Here is a 16,819-nt window from a genome sequence, read left to right on the forward strand (position 1 = left end):
CAGATAAATAAAAAATAATTGCTTCCTGTTGGATAGTACTGAGTTTTAGAGTTGTCTGATATGCATATTAGTGTGAGAGGAGTTGAGTAACATATGTAAGTATTGGGAAGCCGAGGCAGGTGGATCACGAGGTCAAGAGTTCGAGAACAGCCTGATAAATGTGACGAAATCTCGTCTCTACTAAAGATATAAAAAATTAGCTGGGCATGGTGGCGTGTGCCTGTAATCCCACCTAACTCGGGAGGCTGAAGCAGGAGAATTGCTTGAACCCAGGAGGCGGAGGTTGTGGTGAGCAGACATTGTGCCACTGCACTCCAGCCTGGGTGACAAAGCAAGACTCTGCCCATCCTCCCCGCAAAAAAGAAATAATTTGTTAGTATTTACTAGTTCTAAACTAATGGATCACAAAATAATTATTTCTTTATTATTATTAGTCATAACTCCTGGACTGAAGTTTAGCGTTAATGTGAATTGTAAGTAATATTTTAAGTCAATCCCTATTGGTTCATGTGTCTGTATTTCCTATTTTTTTTTATTTCTCCTGCTTAACAGTAATTGCCTATATTATACTTTTCTTAGAAAAATTCTACAAAGTAATTTTCAATGCACTGTTCTTGAATCTGAGATATATTTGGCAGAATTCAAAGGAAAAATATTTTATCTTTTTAGATGACTCATTTGGCAGTTTCTTATTCTATTGCTGATTATTTTTCAAAATAAGCTCTTATGAGTTTTAAAATAATTATTTCCAGTTCCATAGTAATCACACTAATTAGAATTTTCCAAGAAGGTATATTCTTAGAATTTATTTTAATGGTTACATAACAATCTAAAACTCATAGTGTGCACTATTGCACCTTAAGTATTTTTTTATCTGGAAAATGAACAGTTTAGTGCATTATCTGCTGAGAAATATTATCCTCATGGTCTCAAGAATTATTAGCACATATCTGACTTACTACCCTGCAGTGGTTTCAGCATATAGACACAAAATCAGATTCTAAGATATAATAAGAGCAAGATCACAATGTTGAAGTAGTGTTTGCAAGATAACTTTTTAGATTATATAATTTGAGACCTAACTCTTTTTGAAGTCACATACAGATTCTCAATTATAAGCCTCTCATCACATTGAAATTTTATTATTTCTGGTCTTTAGGATTACTCTCCTCCATCTCTACACACCAATCTGACTGCCATTAACTCATTTATTGTCCTATAATAAATGTTAATTTATAGGATTAACAAAGCAACTAAGTGGGACTAGATGAAAACGAGATAAAAACCTTGGTAGATTGGGTTATTCTAAGCAGAAAACATTGAAACAATGTGTGAATGCTTTATTCTCTTATACTCAACACATTTTACAGTTTGTTCCTTTTTCAGGAACACATACTCTGAGCTATAGCTCAATACCTTGATAATGCATGTCTTCTTTTCTTACAAGAAATAGCATACCTATTTTTGTGAATCCTAACGCTGACAGCCCTACATAGACAGAAATACTTTGCTGCACTACTTCCCTTATTGTTAGCTATTTTATTGTTTGATAACTGCCTCTCCATTAGATGGAGAACTCTTTAAGAGCAGAGAGTATGACTCATTCTAATGTGATGTTTGGAACTTTCCTGATGCTCCAAATATATCTGTAGAATCAAAAGACAATGAGAACACATGGACACAGGAAGGGGAACATCACACACCAGGGCCTGCTAGTGGGTGGAGGACTAGGAGAAGAACAGTCGACGGTAGGGGGATTGGAGAAGGATAGCATTAAGGTAAATACCTAATGTAGATGACGGAGTGATAGATGCAGCATATCACCATGACACATGTATACCTATGTAACAAACCTGCATGTTCTGCACATGTACGCCAGAACTTAAAGTATAATAATAATAATAATTAAGGACAATCACAAACTGAGAATGAAAAACAGGAATCAAGTTTATCCCCTCTTTTATGAGAAAATAAACATCTTAGTTAAAAATCTTATGTCAAACCTATGTATTACTAAATATATTTACTCCTAGTTTGATACTAAGTTGACATAAAAACAAAAATTTGCCTTTGTTATTTGAGCACATAAATTTCTAATATATATCTAACAATTTTTAGAATTACTTGAAAAACTTTACAGGTATGACATTTTCCCATGTATTAAGTAAGCTATGTAATGCAATCAAAATACTATCTTTGAATGCATGAAAATTATGTTGTCTTTAAAATAATTTCCAAATCCACAATAAGAAGTAAAATTTCCCCACTTACCTATCTCTTTATAAATGTTTTAAACTACATATCTTGGGAATTTCTTCTTTTTGCTTGATTCTTCATGGTTTTTATGCTTTGCCAAAATCATGTTACCTTCTACTCTCTCAGCAGCTTGAATTATTTTGGCTGGCAGAAATTATTTATTACTCCTTTCTAAGGAAGATTTGAGTGTTATATGCTATTAAAAAGCAGAGAATTAGAAGTGGCAAAAGACAACAAAGTTTCTACAGCAATCCCTTTCTATGACAGACATCATTCAACTAATCTCACATTAAATAATTTCGGCATACAATGACAAGAATTGAAAAGGGCAAAAAAATATTTCACTGATCTTGTATCTCCACACATGTAACTGGAAATAGACTGCTGAGGCCATTAGCTGACAGGTGGTGGAGTGATAGGATATGCCTAGGGCAGATACTTTCCAAAGCTGCAAAACTAAGTTAATAAATGTAATTTAAATTGTATTAGACAATTGTAAAAGTTAAATAAGCTTATTAGTTTCTATTCAGACTTTTTAAAGGAAAACTAATATTTGCAAACTCATGAGAAAGGCTGTCTATCCTCTTATAATCAAAAAGCTGCTAACAGATTTATGTAAGGAATCACTGATCTTGCTGAAAAGTGAGCCACTTTACAGTGAGAACAGATGTTTCAGGGAGTTATTACATGCTTCTGAACCACTTCATATTATAGCAGACAGAATATGCTGTCATCTCACACTAATCTGTGATATTCGCCTTTTCAAATAATTTAATTCATTACATACAAATGATTTGAATTTCAAATGTGAGTACATGACAAAATCCAGGTGTTTAATATTTTCAGAGAAAAAGAATAAATTGATAGTTCTTACTTAAATGAAAGAAATCTAGTGTAACAAAAAGGATTTAAGCCACATGGTTTTTGAAAATTGCTAATTTCTTTATCATTGTGTTTGAGAATGACATGAATCCTTTAACAGATAAAATTTCAAAGAAATGGTGATGTTGATTTTATAATTTTAGAACTTGTGTTCTTGTTCTGTGAGATAACTTTATCCTATGAAAAGGAATGAGAGTTACAGATTCTAAAGGCACAAATCAAAGATTTAACATCAGAGAAAAAAATTAATTTAAACCTGAGCACTAATTTAAAAACCTTAAATTTAATCTTAGGAGATTTAGTAGCATTACATCATAACAATTTATGAAATAAACTTAGCTACTCAGGTATCTGGAAACTTTAAAAAATGGCTCTTTTATTATATTTGACATTGTTGAACTGCAATTTATGAGAAACTATAAGATGCCATTTTGGGTGCTCAGCTTACTGAAAGGACCTATCATGTATGTGGGGTTTTTTTTTTTTCAATATTATATTGAGCTGATGTCTGCTTAAAGCTTACAAAAGACTAGCCATTTAGAAAGAAAGTCTTTTTTTTTTTTTTTTTTTTTTTTTTTGAGATAGATTCTTGCTCTGTCACCCAGGCTGGAGAGCAGTAGCATGATCTCACTGCAACCTCCACCCTTCAGGTTCTAGTAATTCTTCTGCCTCAGCCTCCCAAGTAGCTAGGATTACAGGCATCCGCCACCACACTGGCTAATTTTTGTATTTTTAGTAGAGACAGAATTTCGCTATGTTGGCCAGGCTGGTCTCAAACTCCTGACCTCAGGTGATCTACCTGCCTTGGCCCCCTAGAGGGCTGGGACTGCAGGTGTAAGCCATCACACCTGGCTAGAAATAAAATCACTTATCAAAATAAATTGGTTTACTTTATTTTTGTTTAACTCTTGGTTAAATCTTTAGGAACTCACTGAAGGAGCTGGCCACCTGTCATGATCACTCTTATGAAACTGACAAGAGAGACTTACTAACAATAAATCATAGCTCTAGAAGAATTATGTACTCTCTTTAATTAATTACCTTTTACAATTACTCTTCCATTTCCTATTTGCCATGGAATTTTGAGGATAAGTTTTAGATTTACAGAGAATATAGACTCCTAATTATGATTCTTCCAAATTCTTCTGTCATTCTCTTGCATTTATGAAGTGTGTGGGAGTTGGCTTCTAGGGAATACTTTGGACTCACACATTATTTTTTGCTTACCTAGTGTTAACATCCTAGCCTTCTGTTGTCACTACTGAGACCTTTAGGAAGCTGTGTTAGTTTTGTGGTCCTCACCATCAACCACCTCTCTCGCCCTTCCAGGAAATTGGCTAAAGCCCAAGAAGGGACTATTTTCTCTGGAATTGAAACATATGGACTACTTGCACATATGCCAGATCTTGAGATGCATGTCCAAAGTCTTAAAAAATGTCTGTGTGATTCGAACTACATTCATTTCTGCAAAGCTTGAAACAGAAATTTTAACTTAAACCGTACACTTGGCTATCAGGTTACTGAAGCCCCTTCTGATTGGCAGGGAAATCGTACGCATAAGCCTAATGCACACATCATTCTATTTGCTTCCCTGGTGTGGGCTGAACTCGCCTGCATCCTTACATTTATTTCTCTGACATCTTGATCTTGACTTTGACTTTGTGTGATAGTGTCATATTCTATTTATAAAAGAATTATCCCTTGATTATAATAGCCCTTACATTGAATAAGACCTTTTACTTACTTCTTGCCCTGTCTGATTCATAGATCCTTATAACTCCCTAAATAACAACAATAACCACATGGCACAAATGTTTGGGAATCATTCTAATTTCCACTGTATGTCCTGTTATCAGGCAAGATGATAGAAAGTGTATGCCTACTTTTGATTTAGAAAACATAATGTCTAAATTTGGTCATAATCTATAGTATTCCTCAGAAGAAGTATAAAGAACTTCATCCTAGCCCCAATCTGAATGTTACTTATCTCAAATTAGAGTATCCTAAGGAAACATTAAATATTTGCTGGTAAAGATGCACACATTCAAATATCCATACATATAAAACATTTTCTAAAAACAAAATTAAATTCTTTTTATCTTTTGTAGAAAGCACATTTTTTGTAGATAGCATATTTAATTTTCAATTTTTAAATAGGGTTTTTGAATGTATAAGAGGTAATTCAATGCTACATATAAGCTTCTTAAAGTTAAAACCAAGAAATAAACTATTCTTTGGGTTATTCATATGATAAATATGACTAGAAAGATCTGAGTACTTGCTTTCCTTATTTTCTTGCTTCCCATTAGTTCTTTTACTCACTCAAATCTGTTTTTCTCTTCCATCACATTACCGATGTTCCTTTTGTTAAAATCACCAGTGTATTAGTTTTCCAGTGCTGCCATAACAAAGTATCACAGACTGGGTGGCTTACACAACATAAATTTATTTTCTCACAGGAGACTGTAAGTCTGAGATCAAGATACCAGCAGAGTTGATTTCTTCTGAAACCTCTCTTCCACGCTTGTAGATGGCCATCTTCCTGTCTTCACATGATGTTTCTTCTATGTATGTTTGTGTCCTAATTTTCTCTTCCTATAAGGACACAGATCAAATTGTATTAGCCTAATGACAGTGTTTTAACTTAATTATCTTTTTAAAGATCATTATCTCCACATACAGTCCCATTCTGAGATATTGTAAGTTAGGAGTTCAACATCTGAATTTTTGAGAGTGGGATAGTGCAGCCCATTACAACCAGTAACTTTAATTTTCTAAGTCAAATATTTATACTGATGTTTCAATAACTTTTGTTTTTATCATCTGTGTTACCACTTCATCAGACGTTTTGAACATCTTTCATTTTATATTTAATCTCTCATGTTGATTTCTCTCTGAGCAAAACTACTGCACTGTTGAGAATCTCTTCCTTCTCAAAACACTATCTTCATTTGGTTCAATGAAATACAACAAGCCTTTCCTGGTTCTCCTTCCATCCTCTTGACAGCTACTTCTGAGTCTTCATTGGTAACTCCTCTTGTAATTGACAAATTTTGATAATTGTAAGGACTAAGTTTTAAGCCTTTTTTTTTTTTCTTTGTATTCAGGGAAGCCCAAACTCAACAACTTTCATGTCCTGGGCATGTAATATAAAAGTATGAAGCAACCAGAAGATTGTAGATAAAGTTGTCTGGGCTGTGGCATTGAGGAACTCAAGCTCTGCTTAGGGGTATTGAAAAATGTAAACAGTCTCCCAGGAGATCAAGAATATCTGTAGTTTCGTTTCAAACTATTTTTCTGTTTTACATTCTCTTGCTAGACAAAGGTCTACCACACACAAGTAATTACTAAGCCCTGATCATCTGCCTCCTGATTTTCTTACTTCTCTCTACTTCTTCCAACCTTCTCTTGCCACTTTAATCTAAAGCTGTAATCTTTTTTTCTTATGGCTAGGCTGAAATTCCCTATTAGCTGATTCTGTAAAACTTTCCCATTTCCAACATTCACAATTATTAATCTTCACAAAGTCTGAATGAGAACAAATGATATCCTTCTTTAAGATCTCCTACCAGTTTGCCATTAACCTTAAATGAAAGAGCAAGGTTTTTTCATGTCTTATGAGGCTCAAGTGGCCCATATATATGTATGTGGGCTCATACACACACATACATATATATGTGCCCTATTTATTTATTTATTTACTAAGCCACCTTCATCTTTTGCCACTCCTCACCTAGTTATCTTCCTCTTTTTGTGACAGGCTTCTCTCAGTTCTATGAAGAACCTAAGCTCTTTTTTACTTTAGGTCTTTCCCACATACTATTTCCTTTTTCTGGAACTTTCTCCTACAGAGGTAACATGACTAGTTTCTCATCCTTCAGGTCTAGAAAGAGGTCCCAAAACTCCATTATGGGACTTTTTTGAGATTTATGGAAAGGGTTCTTTTTTTCATTCCTGGAATTATGCCAAATAAGATCAACGATATTAGGTGACAAAATCGTGGATGCAATGGATCCTGCCTGGAGGTGAGATACTTAACCTTGGTATCAAATTTCTAGAAACTGGTACTAGAACTTTCAGCCAGATTAGTCAATGCTCTTGATTAAGCTAATTTGTATTTACTGTTACTTCCAACTGAAAGAGTCCTGAGGAATATACCTGTTTAAAGAACCAACAGCTAATGGAAGAAAATGACTAATCTTTTGCAGAAACCATTTTAATTTTCTTATTTGCAAAAGCACATTTAAGCATAGTGTTCCATAAAGATTATGGACACAGATACTTCTGTAATCCTGAATGTTTGTTCAAAGCATGTGGCCTAAAGAAAATTGCTAAAACCTACTGGCTTTTAGTTTTCTCACTTGAAAAATGGGAATTATACAATGTACTTCACATGATTGCCTGGGTATTTACATGAAAGACATGCTAGACAATCATAATTATAGCTCTTTAAGGATAAATTACAAAGAAGAATTATTAGCCCTTGGATTAGTGAGCTTAAGAAAAGCCATACATAGTAAAGAGTGTATGTTAGTGAAATCATAGGCATTATTATATAACTCATATAACTCTTATTCACAAATGATCTTATTCACCAGTGCACATTTAGAGCAAGGTAGTTCACTTGCATTACTTTGCAAGTGAAATCTTAGACATTGTCACATAATTTTGGGAAGCACATTATCAAATAAGGGGGCTAACTAAACTTTGTTCATCACCAAATGGTTTGTAGAGTAAAATACAGTTCTTCAAAGTTTCTAGAAACACTACAGCAACCTACATACCCTAACCGGTTGAAGGACTGAGGGGTCTCATGGTTTCAGGTAAAAGGCAAAAATGCTCAGTGAACTTATCTAACAGCATGAGTTTAAAGCAAGGTAGCTCACTATGTTTATAGGAGGGAGAAAGGGAGAGACTCAAGATGCAAGAGAGATGGTGCTGTTTGAGAGAGCAAAATACTGGAGAAGGGTTTTATATAATTCTTTAGCTTTGAGATCTGTTGCTCAAATAGACGGAATGTAAGAAGCAGGGGGAAGACTAAGTAGCTCTGGGTAAAGAGAGGCTTAGAAGTCAGAGCCCAGTCATGAGCATTCAGGAGCACTGTTGGAGCCCTTGGAGGGAGCAGAAAGGAATGGCAATACTCCTAAGCAAGAAGAAAGAATATTTAGGTCCTGGGACAAGATGAAAGAAAAGTAGGTGTGTGAGAACAGAAAGCAAATGACAAGATTCAATATATTCCCACTGATATAATTTGGCTCTGTGTCCCCATCCAAATTCTAATTGTAATCCCTACGTGTCAGAGGAAGGACCTGGTGGGACATGATTGGATCATGGGGGCGGATTTCTCCCTTGCTGTTCTCCTGATAATGAATGAGTTCTCATGAGATCTGATAATTTTAAAGTGTGTGGCACATCCCCTACCTTCTTGCTTATCATAAGATGTGCTTGTTTCCTCTTCACCTTCTGCAATCTTGACGGGAGTTGGGGAGGAAAACCAGCTGCAGTGGGGAAGGCAAGGCTGGGGCTGCACACTATCCAGAACTAGCAGGAATTGGGAACTGGTAAGAGCCCTGTCTGCTTCTATGCTCCCAGGCACAGCTATAGCTGCCTAGCTGGGGCTGCAGAACCAGGGTACCCCTGTGCTCTCAGGGGCCTGGGAAGTCTCCCTTTGCCCACAGGCTTGGAAATGCCTGCTCCTACTGCCTGGCCTCTCTCCACTCCTGGTACCCCATTCTGATTTGGGGGCAAATTGGAAGCCAAGCCCGGGCACTGTTGCAACCCAGCCAGGTGTGTGTATGCTCAGGGCAGTGCTAGGATACCACGCCCCTGTCACCTTGGTCCCCTCTGGCCTTTGGGCTCCAACGAGCATGGGATGGAGGCTAAGGGGTTAGTTGAGGGCAGCTCAGTGTAGACCTACAGGCAACCTTCAGCATGAGCAGCGTGGGAACCATGGGTGGCATGTTGATGGTGGCAGGCAGGCTTCTGGGTGGGAAGGGGTGAGTCCCAGGTGAAACCTCACCTTCAAGCCTGGGGGCTAGCCTCCAGTTCTGGGTGGAGTTTCCAGCCTGCAGTGAGATCTTATGGTGCTTTTTCTGGACTTTTCTATGGCTACCTATGTACCAATCAGCGTGCACTTCCTCCCTTTGGAACCTATAAGAACCCCAGACTCAGTCAGACTTGGACAGACGTTGAGACCACCAGCTGTGGGAAGGAGCTACCCACTGCAGATCTCTTCTCTGAGGAGAACTGGACACTTGTTGGATCGAACTGCATGTGGAACTGCGGGTTTCCTGAGAACTGTTCTGCTGCTCAGTGAAGCTCCTCTCCGCCTTGCCCACCCTCCAATTGTCCAAGTACCTCATTCTTCCTGGATGCAGGACAAGAACTCAGGACCTACTGAATGGTGGGACTAAAGAGCTTAACACAAACAGTACTAAAACATGCCACCCACTCACCATGTTGCAGGTAATGAGAAAGACAGAAGAGCTGCAGCTCTTTGAGGAGCCCAGACCTAGAGGCCCTCTGAGCCAGAGCAGTGACACCCTCTTTGGGGCTCTGCATTTCCTGGTGTCTCCAAGCATCAGGGTGCTCCAGGTTCCGTGGTGCTCACAATGAAAGCCGCTTGTAGTACGCCTGGTCCAGTCACAGCCTTGCACAGAGCCGGCACCTGTGCTGGTGCCTGGAGCTGCCCACCTTGCTGCAGCTGGTATGCCTGGCTGTGTGCAGTGGCTAGACCCCACACTTGCTCACACAACCCTTGCTGCTCCATGCCTGGCTTGCCCTTGGCAGGCATGGGATCTGGGCCAGTAGCACAGCTGAGTGCAGCCTGCCAGGGTAAGTGGGTGGAATGAGCCCAGTGGGCCCGAGTAATACTTGGGCAAATGCACCACTGGTCACAGAGTTTTCAGCTGGAAAAGCAACACCTCTAAGATTCCATAACACCATGATTTAAGTTTCCTGAGGCTTTTCAGTCAGGTTTCCTGTTAAGTCTGCAGATCTTAGAGTCAGATCTCTTTTATTCATAAATTTCACAATCTCAGGTACTTCCTATATTTCAGTGTGAAAATGAATACACCTACTAAGAGTTATATAGAATAAGGAGCAATCCTTAAACCAGATATTACCATTTGAAAGTTGAATTTTAGGTATTTTCATAGATACTTTATAGAAATATCTTCGGATATGGGCCTTAGAAGTATTCTACAAAGGTGTCTGATCTGTAAGATCAGCCTTGAAGTGCTGAGAAATATCCTTTAGAAGGGGCTACATTACATATGTTTTACATTCATTTTGGAGTCAGAAAGATTGTATTTGAATTTTGATTCAGTTATTAGAGCTTATATAGCTTTGGGCAGGTTAATTAACATCAAATTATTCTCACCTATGGAATGTGAATGTACAGCGATGCCTACCTCATGGAGTTCTTGTAAGAATTAAGTCAGCTCATACGTGTAAAGAAGACAGTATGTTTCCTACTGTGATCAATAGATGCTGATGCTAGCATAATTGGCCTGGTCACAGCTAGAGCAGTACACAGAATTCTTGTTCTCCTTCAAGCTAAAAATTTAAATTTAAAATTAATTTAATTTAGATGAATAATTAAAAGCAAAGTATTGGCTCTGAAGATGAGAATCAATTCTTGAAATTTACCCAAGAATTACATATACTTCATGGTACATATTAGCTATACATCATTTTATGAAATAGTCAGTTTTTAAAAAAACATAATTGACTTTCTCCCCTCCCCTAAAAATGAAACTGGCAAAAATTTTGAGAATATTTTGCATAATATAGTTAATCCAGTTAGTTCTGAGTTCAGTATACTTCTAAATGCTTTAGTTCTGAAGATGTATTTCACAGAATATCTTATAAAATTCTATCTGTGCTTATCTCCTCTTAGCAGAATGAAAAAAAGAGAAACAATGGCAGCCTAAAACTGTGGAGAATTCTTAGCAGAATATTTGTATGAACACATGCCCTTTGAAAAGAAGTTAAAACCCAGTATTGAATATATCCAAGGTTAGGCATTGAGTGTGCCTTGTTTTAAATAGGGAGGCCGGGTTAGAAGAACAGTATGATTTCCCATGTTACATAAAGCGGTTGGGGTCATTAGTTCTCCTCTGACTGGATGTTAAGAATAAAGGAAGTTTAAAAGGCAAGTACCTACTTTTGCTGTAGCAGCCTCAAGGTGTAGGAGCATTCAGAAGGCCTGCTTCTGGTAGGCATGAGTGTAGTCTGAAGCATGTCAGGTAAGGGAGTGAGGATGGAACACTTTCCAGGAATGGGAGCTACTGTGACGTAAATCCTTCTTATGCAGAGTAAAATGAGGCTAAATAAGTCCCCTATGTGGTCCCCTAAAACAGTCTGTCAGAATCCAAGAAGGATCAGAAAAGTCACAAATATCCGCAGCCATATTCACTTTGACAGAGATGCCTGGACCAACCAAGTGCCCTTTTCTGAGGGTGAAAATAGGGGAAAAGATCATTGGTGCCACATCTATAAATTCCTTGATAACAGAACTGCAGGCATTTCCTCCTCGTGTTTTGTTTTCTCTTTTAAAAAGTGCTAGGAGTTTTTAAAACCAAGCTGAGGGTAGGAATTACCTGAACAAGGTAGTCTAGAGACTATTTTGTATAATGATTTGTTTATCAAAGTTAATTGATCTGAACCAGGAATTTTGAGCCGTGGTCAAAGCTTGGAGTTTCGAAAACAAAATCTTATCTTTTGTCAGGAACATTTTCTAAAACTCCTGAGCTTCCAGTAAGATGATAGTTCCAAGGACATACTAAATAAGGAAAATAGAAACAGAAAATACAAAGCAGTGAAAACACCCAAGGCCATATTTATTTATTGAGCAGGAAATGTATTGTTCTAGGGTTGTCATTATGTTACCTTTTATAAACTTATTCTTAATGCAATAATTTGACAAGTATGAAGGATTTCGACTGAGATCCATTCATTATCCTTCCATTCTAGTTGAGAAGGAAAGAAGACTAAAATAAGAACTAAATTTCAAACTCACTGAAGTCTCTTTTAATTACAATAGAAAGATTACAATAAAGCCAGGAGTATTTTTTTTTTTTTCATTTGTGTCAAAGATGTGATTACTGGATTCTTTGAGCAAGGCAACCTCTGCCTTCCAGGTTCGAGTGATTCTTCTGTCTCAGTCTCCCAAGTAGCTGGAACTACAGGCATGTGCCACCACACCTGGCTGATTTTTTTCGTATTTTTCTGGTAGAGACATGGTTTCATCAGGTTGGCCAGGCTGATCTTGAACTCCTAACCTCATGGGATCCGCCCATTTCAGCTTCCCAAAGTGAGCCATCATGCCCAGTCACTAGAGGTCTCTTTGTTTGTATTCGTTTGTTTGTTTTTACAATAAAGACACATTGAAAGTTGACATCAGATAAAAAAGTATCTTTCAAAGTGATATTAGTTTGATGGGGATTCTTCTGCCATTCCTTCATCAGTATTTCCTATCGTGTTATTAAGAATCTCAACTTTAGTTTGTAGAATTTATATTCATTGTATTCTTGTCCTGGATGATATGACTTCTGTCCAAATAAGAATTCTTATCTTTACTCAATTATCTAGACTGTCTAAAAAGAATTAAGATGTTTTTGTAGCCTTTTCAATGAGACAATTGAAGAAGTCAAGTTTTTGTCATTTCTCCCACATGAATATATATATATATACACACACACATATATAAAATTACTAGATGAATATATATATATATATGTTCCTCTAGTAATTACTTTCACAAAAATTTTGAAAGACATTAAAAGATATTTCAGGCCGGGCGCGGTGGCTCAAGCCTGTAATCCCAGCACTTTGGGAGGCTGAGGCGGGTGGATCACGAGGTCGAGAGATCGCAGACCATCCTGGTCAACATGGTGAAACCCCGTCTCTACTAAAAATACAAAAAACTAGCTGGGCGTGGTGGCGCGTGCCTGTAATCCCAGCTACTCAGGAGGCTGAGGCAGGAGAATTGCCTGAACCCAGGAGGCGGAGGTTGCGGTGAGCCGAGATCGCGCCATTGCACTCCAGCCTGGGTAACAAGAGCAAAACTCCATCTCAAAAAAAAAAAAAAAAAAAAAAAAAAAAAAAGATATTTCAAAATTCTATACATTTTACTGGGTTAACTGTTCATTTTCTAATTAGTAGAAAATTTTTAGTTTTGGCATACAGATTTATTAAGAACCCATTAGGTCATTCATATTTAAATAGACTTGTTCCAATAACCACATCTACTTTCTTTCCACTTACAGATTATGTTGATCAATTATTTCATCTAATTTCACCCTAAAAAAGAAAATAATTGTTTTATATGTTCAATGATACGGAGAGATTTTGCAAAGGATATATATCTATTGATGGTTTTAAACTCATATTTTTGCCTAAAGTGAGTAGAAATAAATATTAACATAAATGTTTGTCTTATAGTCATAACAAGTCCTTGAGCGATTCATTTGTTCTTTTCTTTCTGTCTTCTGTAGGACAAACAAACAAAAAACCTAATACCTTTTCTTTACTCATCACAAGGTTCATGGCAGAAGCAGCTGTAACAAAAAATAGATGAACAAGAGAAAAACCTGCAAATGTATTTAATGTAAATTTTACGTGACACCACAGCTTTCAGAAAAGAAGACCCTCCAAAATAGGGAAACCTCTGTATATTATGCTGACTTTGATGAAGAAATGAATAGTTGTGGAGAAAAATGGTTAGAGGACAAAGGGTGTGATCTAATGGTCATAAATTAGGGAGAGGGGGAACTTAGCAAGGCATGTGTGCTTAGGTTCTTCTCAGCTTCTCTGTGGGTTTGTCAGTAAGGATATTTCTTTCCATGGGGGAGAGGAAGGAGAAGGCTGGAGTAAAGGCTTCGTGGCCTGCTTTAAAGGAAGTTCAGAGCATTCTTTTATGGCTTGTTTCAGGAGAGAAGGGCAGGGTAAGGTGAGAGTGATGCTCCTGCTTCCTTTCCTTCCTCAAATGCCAAGGTGCCATACTTTGGGGTAGAGAGTCCTAAATCCTGTCACTTCATTATAGCCATGTTAATGTATTTTAATGTTATTCCTTCATTAAAGTGAATACTGATTTCTTTCAGTAACACGGGAAACATATATAGTGAAGATGTTTCCAGGGATGTGGGTAGTGTTTGAGAAGAAAAACTCAAGAAGTTTAGTGGATACAAAAAGGAAAGAAAATAACAACTTTATTTTATTTTTTATTTACATAGGTTTTTGGGGGAATAGGTGGTATTTGGCTACATAAGTTCTTTAGATAAATAAAGATCTTAACTTCATCGTACCAGCAAAAGTTCCCATTTCTACCTAAGTTATCATGTTTACATGTATGGGGAATTAGGACATGGACTGTGTCCTAATTAGGGGAATTTGGGGTTGGGGGGAATTATTCTACTTTCCACACTCCTATAAGAGGTAGAATTGTTTTGATCATTTTAAGCTTTATCCTTCTTTCAGTTGTAAAAGATTGGGAAGAATTTCATTAAATTAAGATATAAATAAAGTACATAAAGTAACTTTTAAAATCATAACTAAGAGCATGAAATAAAAGATAACCCAGGAGCATAAAAAGATAAAGTGGCAGTTTAAAATCCATGTTAAAAGCAGAATTTATTTGACATAATCAGATTATATGGAGAAGAAATTCTAAGTACTCAACTTGAAAACAAAGTGAAAAAGAAAATTGTTAAAAAATTCTATAGAGAAGATGATAGATTTAGAAATCAAAGAAGAGCCATCTAACTGTATGCTTTTCCTGTAGAAGTACTCAACAGTGACAAAATTGATGCAAGGTATCATTCCTTCCTCTTTAAAATATGTCTATTTTTTGAAATAGTATTTTGACTTCCAGGACAGGATTTTTCATGATTCTCTTTCTATTTTACTGGCCACACCTTCTGAATCTCCTTTGCTGGTAGGAATAACTGCATTATCTGACCTCTAAATATTGGAGTTTCTTGGACATTAATCCTTTTTTTTTCCCACCATTGACAGTCATTTTTCAGATGATTTTTATCACTTCAGTCACTTCCATAGCTAATATAACACTGATACTCTAATGACCCGAAATTCACATCTCCAACCCACAAATCTCTCCTGGATTCCAAAGACTTCACTTGCTGTCTCAAAATTTCCTGTGATAAATTTTTTATTTCGCCCATGTCCCTTTAAATGACAATCAATTAACCCAGTTTCTTAGGCCAAAAACTTTGAGGTTTTCCTTCACTCCTCTTTTTTTGTTTTCTACACCCCACATTCAGTCTATCAAAAAATCTTTCCAACTTTAAATTATATTTAAACATCACCATTTTTTACACTACCTCTAACACTACCACTCTAGTTTAAAGCACTGTCGGCTCTCCCCTGCATAGTATCAGCAGCCTCCTGGATTGTTTTCCTCTGTCCACACTTTATCCCATACACTCTATTCTGCACATACAAAAGAGTGGTCCATTCAAAATATGTCTGATAATGTCTGTCCTCTGCTCAAAATCCTGCAGTGTCTCCTGTTTTCTCTCAAATAAGTGGTAGACTTCCCAGCCCTTCCTTGGTCTGATCCCCAGTTCTCTCTCTGAGCTCCTTTCCTGCTAATCTTCTCACTATCTTGTAACTGCCCAGTGGGTTCATCTTACTGGCTGCCTAGACAGAGTTGATTTATCAAGACAGGAGAATTGCAATGGAGAAAGAGTAATTCATGCAGAGGTAGCTGTGTGGGAGACCGGAATTTTATTATTACTCAAATCAGTCTCCTTCACCATTTGAGGATTGGAGTTTTAAAGATCATTTGGCGGGTAGGGCCTTGGGAAGTGGGGAGTGCTGTTTGGTGAGGTTGGAGATGGAATCATAGTGGGGTTGAGTGAGGTTTTCTTGCTGTCTTCTGTTCCTGGATGAGATCGCAGAACCAGTTGAGCCAGATTACCTCTCTGGGTAGTGTCAGCTGATCCATCAAGTGCAGGGTCTGCAAAATATCTCAGGCACTGATCTTAGGTTTTATAATAATGGTATTGTCCCCAGGAAGTTTGGGGAGTTTCAGACACTTGTTGGGCTGCGTAACTCCTAACCAGAATTTCTAATCTTGTAGCTAATTTGTTAGTTCTACAAAGGCAGACTTATTGCCTGGTCCCCAGGCAATAAGAGGGTGTTTTTGGGAAAGGGCTATTATCAATTTTGTTTCAGAGTCAAACCATAAACTGAATTCCTTCCTAAAGTTAGTTTTGCCTACATCTAGGAATGAACAAGGACAGCTTAAGGGTTAGAAGCAAGATGGAGTCAGTTAGGTCTGATATCTTTCACTGTCATAATTTCCTCAGTTATAATTTTTGCAAAGGTAGTTTTATTCTCAGCTAAAACCATCCTAGCTTCCTTTTCCTTAAATGCTCTAAGTATTTGCTTCAGCCTCAAACTTGCTCATTCTACTTCACCCCCACCTTCCTTTTCTTTATAGTTATATTGTGGTGTTGTATTTTAATTAGCATGGGTTTGGTTTTAATTTCAACTTATAAAGTGATTGTTGAGAATGTGCTTTGAAGATCACATAAATCACTTTTGAAAATACATTTTACTTATATACTATGTTATAATAAACCCAATTCAACTTTGTCTTCAGATTGCAGGATTTCTTTTTGAGCACCAAATGAAGATGTTGTCTTAAATTTAG

General features: G+C 37.1%; 1 long non-coding RNA gene across 1 annotated transcript in view; it reads left to right on the plus strand.

Annotated features, from left to right (window-relative positions):
• Positions 1 to 16,819, plus strand: part of LOC141584450 (uncharacterized) — a 191,986-nt gene that overhangs the window by 91,540 nt on the left and 83,627 nt on the right. The window lies entirely within an intron of this gene.

Source organism: Saimiri boliviensis, chromosome 5, assembly GCF_048565385.1.
Source record: "Saimiri boliviensis isolate mSaiBol1 chromosome 5, mSaiBol1.pri, whole genome shotgun sequence".
In the NCBI taxonomy this organism is placed as follows: Eukaryota; Metazoa; Chordata; class Mammalia; order Primates; family Cebidae; genus Saimiri; species Saimiri boliviensis.